Consider the following 10,913-nt stretch of genomic DNA (forward strand, 5'->3'; position numbering starts at 1 on the left):
GCAGAACAAGCTGAGAGCGAAGTTTAGGAACAGCAGGTCCCCAATTCTGTGTGAAACGTGGAGTGATGATTAGCTGAGAAAAAAGCAAGAAACACGGAATACCTGCAAACCTACATTTCCCCCGAGAAGCACAGCCTTCAAATGGTTTGAAAGAAAAACCAATAAGCCTTTGAAAAGAACGCAGAAAGGACCCTCTCCCTTCAGTCCCCTCCCGCAAGCCGACCTGCACCCCTGAGATCACAGGCACGGCTCTGCCTTCCAGCATCTCACCTCCCATGCTGGCGTCCCACTGGGGCTGGGGCCCACCCTGGGGACAGCCGTCCGCATAGGATGACCTTTCAGTGACAAGGGGGGTGCTGAGTGCAGTAACTGCTCTGTAAGAATGTAGGGATTCTCAGCATGTCATTCTGTGATTCTTTTTCCCCCATCAAAATGTTGCTTTTATAACCCAGGGTAAAATGCTCATCATGTCGTGACTTTGGTTTCCGAGCCGCGCTGCCCCCATCCTGCTGGTCCTGGGGGCTCCTGCGGGAGCAGCCCCCTGAAACTGGCATCCCACGTCCTGCTGCCTCGTGGCAGCGCCTGAACGAAAGTTCTTCTCTGCAGACGGGAAATTCCAATTTCACCCACGTAAAGGCTACTTTTGTAAAAGTAGGCTTTGCAACGGCCCTACAAAAGGCTTGAATTTGCACAGCAAGAAAATGGATAATCCCACAAACCCCGGGCTCCCCATCTCGAGGCTGCTTGGTTGATTTTCTCTGGATCAGGCGCACAGCTGGCCTCCCTCCTCACTGGAGGGTGGCCCTTCAGGTCTCCTGGGGTCGTGGGATGGAGCCTGAGCCGCAGTGACGCACGCTCAGCCGCGGTGGGACAGCCCCACCCAGATGCAGGTCAGGACGTGGCCAACACGAGCTCACACCTGCTGGGCAGATGGCCACCGGCCACCCGTCCACAGCGGGGCCATTCCCAGCAACCTGAGCCCTGGACACGGAGAAAGCAGCAAAGGATCTCTGTCCTCAGGACACATTAAAGCAAATCCAACCACACCAGTGAGGGAGAGTGAATCACGCACTAAGGTTGGCCAAGGAAACCCTCTGTATCCCCACCTTTTTCCTTAAATACAATAGAAGGGTGTGGTTGGTGAGTGGTTACCACTAACGCCCCTCTGAGAGCAGCAAGGACAGGGGCGGGGGACGGACAACCTGAGGCTGTGGGTACAGATGGGCCCCGCACACTCCGACCGCACCCCGCACACGGGGGCTTCACTGTCTCCTACATGAGGCTGGTCCCCAGACCACCCTGGGGGCGTGAGGTGCCCTGGGCTCTGATTCCCCACACACAGCCCTCGCCGTCACTCCCTCCACTCCGGCCAGCCTCTGGGACGGCCCCACCCCACCTGGATGGTCATTCCATGGGATCCCCATCACCACCTTTCACCTGAGGGGACCGGTAACATCTTTGGGGTCTTCCCTTGGGCTCCCCAGAAGTGGCCCCGGGGCAGGTGTGGGCGCCCGTGGGTACTTTGGGAGGGGATCCCGGGACCCCTGAGGGGAGTGGGGCGAGAGACAGGGCAGGAAGAGGTGAGCCCTGAGCAGGCCGCTGGGCCGGGTACTGCTGCAGGCAGGGTCAGGATGCTGGGCCCCAGTGGTGGTGGATCATAGGTCATAGGTCAGGGGCTGGGAAGCATTTTCTGTGCGGCCAGATTGTTCACACTTTAGGCTTGCAGGCTACAGGGTCTTGGTGGCAACTACTCAGTTCTCTTCTAGTGTGAAAGCAGCCGTGCCTGAAGGATTGGTGTGACCGTGTTCCAATAAAACTTTATTTAGAGACTAGACAGTGTTGCAGAAACTAACACACCATTGTAAAGCAATTATACTCCAATAAAGATGTTAAAAAAAAAAAATAAGGGAAATAAAAGAAACTAGGCTGCGGGCCAGATGTGCTCCGTGGGCTGCAGTGTGCTGCCCTGGTGTGGAATATGCCTCGGTTTTCTCACCGAGGGACAAGGGGGCTAAGGGGCTCATCCACCGGCTGCCGTAGGTTCCCACATGGACCTCCGGAATGCCATCTGAGGCCCCGCCCCTACATCCTCCCCATCGTCCCTCAACAGATGCGACCTGGATCTTGAGTTCCTCCCTCCAAGGTGCCCGGGAAGTGCCCAGCCTGAAGGACCAATGCTGCTCTTTGAGTGCGGCGGACACAGTCTTTAAGTGTGAGATTCAGGGGCAGTCCCATGAATGGTGGTCCCTAAAAGATGTGTCCACATTCTAATCCCGGAACCTGTGACCTTATTTAGAGAAAGGGTTTTTGCAGACAAAATTAGTTACGGACCTCCAGATGCGATCATCCCGCATTAGGGTGGCCCTAAGGCCAGTGACAGCTTCCTTATGAGACACAGACGCAGAGCAGGAGGCCCTGTGAAGTTGGAGGGCAGAGATTAGGGTGATGTGGTCACAGCTCAGGAGCCGACGGGAGCCGCCAGGAGCCAGAAGAGGATGAGGGACCCCTCCCTGGAGCCTCCGAGGAAGCACAGCCCTGCCAGCACCTTGAGTTCAGACTTCAGGTCTCCAGCCTGTGAGAGAATTGCTCCTGGACCAAGAGCTGGAGGTCGGGGCCCTGGGGCGCCCCTGCGTGGGGAGACGGGCTCTGGTGTGTGAGTCCGTTCCCAAATCCACACTGAAGTCACCACCAGCTACCCCATCTGTGAGCCACGCCCCGTCAGGCAAACATAATTCCCATCGGGGAGACTTATCCCGTGGCCTGGAGATGAGCATTTTCCTACTTTCCTCTCACTTTCTGTTTTTCTGAGTGTGTTCACCAAAAACCTATGCAAATAAATTTGCAACTCATTGTGACTTTAAAAAGTATATTTAAGCCTATCTGGGCAGGAGCTTGGAGGAAAAAATTACCCTAGAAGAATGCTAGTCATACACTTGAAATAACCTTCTGATCCTGAGATGTGGTGACAGAACAAGAGGGGAGAGACACTGCTGGACCAAATATTTTGGAGGGAAAAAAATGAAGCTTCCATGTCAATCTCCAGCCCGTCCGTAAATGGCATGAAGCTATCTCGGAGATGGAGGATGGCAGTGAATCAGCTGACATCTGTAAATACTGCTGAACTTACTTTTTCGAATCCTGTGTTTCCTACAGGCAGGAGGAAGCTCCATTCGCCACGGGCCAGCGCTGAGCAGACAAGAATGCTGGGCGCCAGGCTGCCCGCTCCCCGCGCACAGACTCTTTCTGGAGCCCCGATTGCTAACGACCTTCGTTTCCTAGCTCCACTCGGGGAGCACGCTTCAGTTTTGGATTCTTCAGCAGAAAGACCAACAAGATCGTACCTTCATTTATTCACAATAATTGCTGTTTTCTTTGGAGGTTTCGAGACTACAGGAACTCTATTAATTCAGACACCTGATTGGTGTTTCTGTGGGTGCATCTGTGGTGCTTGCCTGCTTCTTGCACTGGGGTCTTTTCCATATCTGTACTGTGGCTTTCCCAAGGCTCTGAGGCCTCCGGATGAGGACTGGCTATTCCTTAAACAATACCCATATCTAGAAGGCAGTGCACACCCCTTTCATTCAACAGATTTTCCCGAGTGTCTAAGACTGTGTATTCCTTCAACAAATGTTTATCATCACCTGTGATGTGTCAGGCACTGTTCAAGGCTCCAGGGTTGTAACTGTGTATCAAAGACCACTCTTGAACATTCCCCGAATGTCCCTACCCCAGGGCCTTTGCACTCACCTCCCTGGGGCTGCAGGGCTTGCTGCCTTCTCCCTGCACCTGCCCTCTTCTTTAGAATCCCCTGTGCCCGCATCTTGCTCTAATTTCTTCAACAACACTATCTCTGAGGAAGCACCAACAGGTTAGATGTAGGGTAAGAAAGAGACGGTGCCCCGGGCGAGACCAGACTATCGGTGCAGCTCCAGCCTGGCTCGTCAGGAGGAAGGGGAGGCTTCCTGGTGATCGGGTGGTGACCACTTAACTAGCGGAAGGTGGGAAAGTTCTTTGTTCGTAAGGACCCTTGTGATTACTGGGCTCATCTGGATAATCCGGGATAATCTCCCCTTTTGAAGATTCTTAATCTTAAATCCCATTTGCCAAGTCCCATTTGCCGTATGTGGTAACAGTCGCGGGTTAGGGGATTAGGACACGGACATTTTGGGGGAGCCGTTATTCTGCCTGCTGCACCATCCTCTTCCTCCCCGACCCTCGGATCTAGGAAGGCTTCCCTCTCCTGGGGGCCAGGAGAGGTCCCTTTATATTTGTGTCCTTCCCACTCCAGGATTCCCTGTAAAAATCTCCAGGGTGCACTTTTCCATGCCTGATCCCTTATATATCAGGCCAGCTTAGTTCTGGGTGACTGAGCCCCAGGAATTCCTAGAAAACGTTTTCTCCCAATAAAGCTTGGCTTCTGAAAACCAAAAGTGATGGTGGATATATGCCTTCATTCATTTGTCCAAACCCATAGAATGTACAGCACCAAGAGTGAAATGAACCCTGATGTAAACTACAGACTTGGGTGATGACGTGTCTGTCAGTGTAGGTTTCTTGATTGAAACCAACATACCGTTACGGTGGGGGTGATTCTCACCGGGGTGTCTGTGCTGGTGTGGGGGAGGGGACTCTCTGCCTTCCACTCAGTTTTGCTGTGAACCTACAGCTGCTTTAAAAAAATAACGTTTATTAATGAAAAAAATCAAAAGTGCTTGTTTTCAGGGCTTTGTCATAGTCTGGATTTTTTTAAAAAATGCTTTTAACTCTTAGACACAACTATTTTGTTCTAGATGGTGGCCCTCTTGCCCTGAATCAGTGAGTACATTTACCACGTGTAATCCAGGGATGTTCGGAAGTTACTGGCACTAAAGACAACTTAATTTAACAGGAAGACAGTGTTATCACCGCAGTCAGCCCACGTGAGCCTCCCGAGAGACCGCAGGCTCCTGCAGGTACGGCTGGTCCTTGGCATCCCCGAGTCTCCACGACACCAGCAAGGAATTCCTTGGTTGTGTCATTGGGAACTTCTCCACAGCTGGGTGATTATGTCTGGTCCCTGATGTCTTGTCTTTAATGAGTAATGGTTGCTCTCTAGTAAGAGTTGTAGCTCAGGACGTGTTAATTTCTCAGTCCTGTCCTTGCAAATAAAGTAGAACAATTGCAGCTGCCCGCCAGTGAGCGGTGAGAAATAAACACGTCCTTGCTGAATTGCCTCTAAAGCGGATCATCTATAGCAGAGACACCATCAGGTCCAGACTTGGTTTCCAGATGACGTTAAGCTGAGTTGTAGGAGGAGGAGACTTTGCACGTGGTGTCTGAACTGAGGTCCAGCCCCCTCCTGCCTTTCGTCCTCCACAGAAGCCTCAGGGAACAGGGCACACCTACTCCAGAGGGAGGAAGCCTTCAGCAAGTGTGTATGTGTAAATGTCCACACCGTCTGCCCTTGGACGTGGTCACAGTGTGAGGCTCGGGCCACAGCCGACGTGAGAAGGGGCAGAAGACACAGGGCTGCCGTTTCTCTTGCCAGCTGGAGAGGCTGCCCCTTGAGCAGACAGCAGCGTGCCCAAGGACGTGCCCGCCACATGGGGACGTGTGCTCGGCACCTCCCATGCCTCTCTCTCCATCTCCCGAGAGGCGGCAGAAGTGGCTGTGGAGCCCACGTCATGGAGATGCTCCCTGGAGAGGCTGGACCTGGCATCCAGTCTTTGCCATACCCAAACTTTGTGCCTCCACCCCTGCCCCTGACATCCCTGCACGACATAGGGATTTGTCCCAAGTGACAGAACCAGGACTGGAATGCCCAGGTCAGAGAAGGAGGCTCTAACCCCAGGCTGGCTTCCAGGGCATGGCCAGATGCCAGGAGGGTCAGGCTTTGCACAGCACGGCTGCAGGACGGCTGCCCAACTCCAATCCAGAAATCATAAAACTAGCTTTAAAACAGCATTGCCAATGTGTCAGACATATTAGCAAGCCCTGGATTCATTCTCAGACAAAGAAACAATTTCAGAATTTTCTTTGACACAAACTAACTTGTATTTTATAACATTCTCAACTTCTGATATTTAAATTGAAAAAGACATCTAAAAAATCCTTTTACACATTGCATGAATTTCCAAATAAATTTACATGTTGCATTCACTTCCAAAATACCTCAAATGCTGCATTCTTATACCGATGTCATACTTTTTATAAGAAAATTAGCAGGTTCTTCTTGGGCAATCAACACTCCTTGGCTCACTTTTTAAACTACAATGCCAATCCTTTTACAGAAATCAGCTCAGGAAGGTTTCTGACAGAACAGCCACGGCTATAGGTTTTGGGAGGTTTTGGGACCCGCCACATTCGTCTGCATGTTCTCGAGTGTGAGGGGCTGCATGGCCAGGATTAAATGCCTTCATCCAGAGTCTGACGCAGGCTTCTGGAGATGCTCAGAATCTCCTGGTAATTTACTGGCGCCTTGTTGCCTGGGTGTTTGTCTGTTTTCATTCCTCAAACCGGCAGCACTTCTTTTCATAAATTAGATCAAAGCATCTTTCAGAAGATACTGAAAACTGATGAGGGTTGATAGGCCTCTTTGGAATTGCCTGACTTACTTTCCTAGAATCCAGAGCCGTGAATCAATCTGAGACTTGTGTGAGAAAACCCCTGGGGAGAGTCTCTCATGGATCACTGCCTTCATTGTGACTTGTAATTTATAGATTTCGAAGTAGATGATTATTTTAACAGATTATCATGTACAGAGATACTTAGACTCACAGGAGAGAACTTCAAGTTAGCTGGGCTCAGACTTGATTTAGTTGGCTATTCGGGATACATACCAAGTTTCCCTCAAAATATTTATTTTTTTAAAATAAATTTATTAATTTATTTATTTTTGGCTGTGTTGGGTTTTCGTTTCTGTGCTAGGGCTTTCTCTAGTTGCGGCAAGTGGGGGCCACTCTTCATCGTGGTGCACGGGCCTCTCACTGTCGCGGCCTCTCTTGTTGCGGAGCAGAGGCTCCAGACGCACAGGCTCAGTAGTTGTGGCTCAACGGGCCTAGTTGCTCCGCGGCATGTGGGATCTTCCCAGACCAGGGCTCGAACCCGTGTCCCCTGCATTGGCAGGCAGATTCTCAACCACTGCGCCACCAGGGAAGCCCCAAAATATTTTTATGTTTTAATTTTTTAAAGGAAATCTCCAAGTCAAAAAAGACAATGCATTTTGCCAATAACGAGAAATACTGGCAATGAAAGTCACCACTCATCACTCCATTCTAAGGAGCATGAGAACCCCATTTCACTGATAAATTTCTATGAGTCTCTAGTATCCAAGGAACTTACATACTATTTCTTTAAAAAAATTTTCTTTTGCTGAAGTATAGTTGATTTATAATATATTAGTTTCAGGTGTGCAACATGGTGATTCAATACTTTTATACATTATATTCCATTTAACATTATTACAAAACTATGGCTATATTTCACTGTGCTGTATAATATATCCTTGTTGCTTACCTATTTTATACACAGACTTGCATTCTATTCTAATCTTCATGACAAATTTGACGTTTATTTGCCCCAAGTTGCACGCAAGGCTGGGGTTTAGTGAAGAAAGGACAAAAAAGGACTTGTGACTCATGGTCACTTACTAACCACAGTGAAGTTGGTCACTGGGACGCACACCTACATTTAAAACTGGGGCACATCTGCCCGTCTTCTTCAGAAAAAAAAAATGTCTGTTCAGGTGCTTTGCCCATGTTCACAGCTGGATGTTGTGTCTTTTTGCTGTTGAGTTGTACGAGTTCCTTATCTATTTTAGCTATTAACCCCGTATCACGTATGTGGTTTGCAAGTATCTTCTCCCACACCATAGGGTTGTCTTTTAATTTTGCTGATGGTTTCCTTTGCTGTGCAGACATTTTTAGTTTGATGTAGTCCCACTTCTTTATTTTTGCTTTTGTTGCCTTTGCTTTTGATGTCAAGTCCAAAAAAACATTTCCAAGACCAATATAAAGGAACTTATTCCCTATATTTTCTTCTAGGAGTTTTACAGTTTTAGGTCTTACTTTTAAGTCTTGGATCCATTTTAAAAAAAGAAGGAAATCCTGCCATTTGTGACAACATGGGTAAACCTGGAGGACATTATGCTAAGTGAAATAAACCAGACACAGAAAGACAAATATTGCATGATATCACTTATATGTGGAATCTAACAAGTTGAATTTAGAGAAACAGAGGGTAGAATGGTGGTGACCAGGGGCTGGAGGAGGGGGGAAATGGGGAGATATTGGTCAAAGGGTACAAACTTTCAGTTCTAAGATGAATAAACTCTAGAAATCTAATGTACAGCATGGTGACTATCATTAATAATAATGTGTACTCACAATTTTCTAAGAGAGTAGATCCTAAGTGATCTCACCACACAATAAAAGGTAACTTCGTGGAGTGATGGATGTGTTAATGAATTTGATTTTGAGAATCGTTTCACAATATACGCATATGTCAAGGCACTGTGTTTACACCTTAAATATAAATAATTTATTTGTCAATCATAACTCAATAAAGCTAGGAAAAACCAAAATTGGGTCACAAAGAAACAACACGTCAGCGACAAGCAGGTGAATTAGTTTGCCAAGGCCGCTGTAACACAATACTGGCCTCCCAGTCCTGGGGGCTGGAAGTCGAGATCAGGGTGTCGGCAGGGCCGGTTCCCCCGAGGCCTCTCTCCTTGGCTGGTAGATGACCACCACCTCCCTGTGTCCTCACATGGTCTTCCCCCTGTGTGTCTGTGTCCAAATTTCCTCTTCGTATAAGGACACCAGTCATACTGGATTAAGGCCACCCTCATGACTTCATTTTACCTTAATCCCCTCTTTAAAGACCTTCTCTCTAAATGCAGTCACATTCAGAGGTACTGGTGGTTAGGGCTTCAACATATGAATTTTGGGGGGAACACAATTCAGCCCATAATAGCAGGTGAGGAAGTTAACATCTTTTAAAATGGAGGAAAGAATTTTTGTATTTAAATGGTGGACTATCTCTCAGCACACTTAAACAGAGCTGAGTGACATTTGAACTGGTCCACTTTAGTGTCCTGGAATGTTACAGCCAGAGGGGACCTTTCAGATCTGGGTCTGAGCATCTTACCCCAGAGATGAGACCCAGGGCCCAGGGAGGCCAGCTGACTAGTCCCAGGTCACAGAGCAAGGCGATGGCAGAGGAGGGTGGAGTTCTCACCCCAATGTCCTGTCCCCACAGAGAGGCCTCTAGATTCACAGGGTTGGAATCATTCAGTCTTAAGCACCTAGTTGTACGGCGTCCTTGCTGTATCACAATCCACTGCCCGGTGGTGGCTTCTTCCTGCTTGGTCCCTCCGAGGTGTCAGCAACACCCCCAAGGGCAGTAGGTTGTATTTCTTGTCTCGGCCCCAGGAGAGAGAGGACTGGCCCTGCCCTCCTATTCCCAGGGGAGGGCCCCCATTTTTGGAGGGTGGCAGGGCCCCGTAGCAGGGAGCACAGGGCATCAGCCAGTCCCTGGAGCTGCCGTCTTTACAGGAGCAGTGTTCTCAGACAGAGGGACGTCGGACACAAGGATGGTATGTTCTCCAAAGTTCTGTTCAGGGCCGTCCTGAGGGCTGCCTGCAGGTGAGACCTGGGCCCACTGGAAGCATCCATCTCTGAATCAGAGCCAACAATGTCCAAGGCCTCTGTGTGCCAGACCCTGTTCTAGAAGTTTCCACCATGGTGATTCATTTTCTCTCCCAGCGACCCTATGAGGGAGGTGTAGCTGCTACAGATTGTGTGTCACGGCTGCACAAGGTGACCAGCTTCCAACCCGGGCCGTCTGACTCTCAAATACAAACCCCTGCCACTCCTGATCTCTTACAAGATTTTACAGGTTTGTCCCTGACTATTTCGAACTGTTCAGAATGACCTTTACCCTGACATATTTTGGCTTTTGAACTTATGGGCCTTTAGTAAAAGTGAAAATCAATCATTATTTACTCATGTAAATGATTTTTATTTCAATCATTTGGAATGAAATTCCAGATTTCAGTCAAATGTGCCACGTGTTTAAAATAAACTGATAAGCTGGAGAATGTTTTAAATGTATTTATCCATTCCTTATTTTCAAACAATGAATTTATGAAAATGGATTATGCTTTAATGAAGCTAAGAATTATTTTAAACAGATTTTCTTTTTTAAAATTTGAGCATAAGTAGGTTTACAAGATTCTAGTACTGTTTTCTGGCTTTACTGATCAAATAGTTTTGCTAGTTGTAGTTTTATTTAGGGTGCTATCTTTACTCAGAGATTTACTGATTGTCTTAAAATTTCCAGGAGTATTTGGAATATCAAATGTTATCCTTTTGGGCCCTGTTTACATCAGCTTCAGAAAAGATACTTCATTTCCGGCAACAACAGATATACTGTGACAATCCTCCTGATGGAAATAATTATAAAAGTGTGTGTGTGTGTGTGCACTTAATTCCTATAGAGAGGTGGGGACCACATATTGCAGGCAGGACGTGAGGAGGTATGACCCTGGAGAGGAGGCACACACAAGAGGTGAGCTTCACAACTACCTGGATATATTCCCTGGGATGTGTTCCATTCCAAAGGATGGAGTTGGGGAGGGGGAGGGGATGGGATGTAGGTAGAGCTCCAAGCAGAAAGCAAAACATTTACTAGGCTGAGGAGACATAATCAGAGCTCAGGAATAACAAGTGGCTGAAAATTAAGAGAGAGGGCACCTCAGAGAAGCAAGCTGGAAAATCCCCAAACAACTTCCTTGCAAGTTGTGGGCTAACTCCTGAGCTGTGTGTGTGACAGGTCAAAACACTGAAAAGATTTTCAGCAGCCACAGGATGCTGAAGAGGCAAGAGTTCAAACCCTGCCAAGGTCAAGGGCTTTGGTCATCACCACAGACTATC

At 48.3% G+C, this 10,913-nt stretch overlaps 1 long non-coding RNA gene across 1 annotated transcript in view; it reads left to right on the forward strand.

The window, feature by feature from the left end:
• The window catches only part of LOC309635772, a 236,778-nt gene extending 228,005 nt beyond the window's left edge, over positions 1–8,773 (forward strand). The window contains exon 3 of the long non-coding RNA XR_014249006.1: positions 4,791–8,773. This is a non-coding gene — a long non-coding RNA (uncharacterized lncRNA). The remainder of the gene's footprint in view (positions 1–4,790) is intronic.
• The last annotated feature ends 2,140 nt before the right edge of the window (positions 8,774–10,913 follow it).

The sequence above is a fragment of the Balaenoptera borealis genome (assembly GCF_965194805.1).
Source record: "Balaenoptera borealis genome assembly, chromosome: 10".
NCBI classification, from domain to species: domain Eukaryota; kingdom Metazoa; phylum Chordata; class Mammalia; order Artiodactyla; family Balaenopteridae; genus Balaenoptera; species Balaenoptera borealis.